We start from the raw sequence: 761 nt of genomic DNA, 5'->3' as shown, positions 1-761 counted from the left end.
CCACCACCACCACCACCACCACCACCACCACCACCACCACGAGCAGCAGCAGTACCCCCAAACTCAAAACAAAGAAAAAATAAAAAAGAGCACATAAAAACATGTTTTACATTTTATGTTAGCAAATAACTCCTGAGCATGTAGTCTCCCCTGAAATGTGATTGATATTGATATACCTAGTGTCATTTCATTAAAGAAAACTGATTTATTGGGTTCTTCCAGCATGTATCAATTGAAAATAGCTTCTTGGTTAAGGGTGGAACATTGTACCCACTTTCCTCCCATCTGAGAATTTTTTCTGCCTTAAACCTGTGCTTGTCTTGTGCTTGGTATCACAGTCTCTGTGAGTTCATTTGTGTATCAACCCTACTGTGTTCTTTGTAGTCTCCTATCACTTCTAGCTCTCTTTTCTACGTCATCTTCTGCAGAGAGAAAGTATATTCTTATATTTCTCAGAGTCACTCATTTTCCTCTTTTATGAATAATTTACACCTTTTGTCATCTGATAACATTGTCTCATATTTCAATTAGAAAGTGTTCAGCTGAAGACCCCTCTCCTTTTCCCTCTTTTAGTTCCCACCCACCTGCATCTGTATTTTAACAGTGTACATTGGCTTCATGACAACTGTCTATCAATGGCTATTCTCCTCCAGGATCATAGATCTAAATTTAACTGACTTCCCTCCAAATTTTGCTTCATTACAATAATTTCCTACTCAAACTGTTTCCTTCATTGCCCTTATCTATAGTTATTAAAATAT

The sequence above is a fragment of the Microtus ochrogaster genome, chromosome 8, assembly GCF_000317375.1.
Source record: "Microtus ochrogaster isolate Prairie Vole_2 chromosome 8, MicOch1.0, whole genome shotgun sequence".
NCBI classification, from domain to species: domain Eukaryota; kingdom Metazoa; phylum Chordata; class Mammalia; order Rodentia; family Cricetidae; genus Microtus; species Microtus ochrogaster.
Note: the sequence above shows the minus strand (reverse complement) of the source record.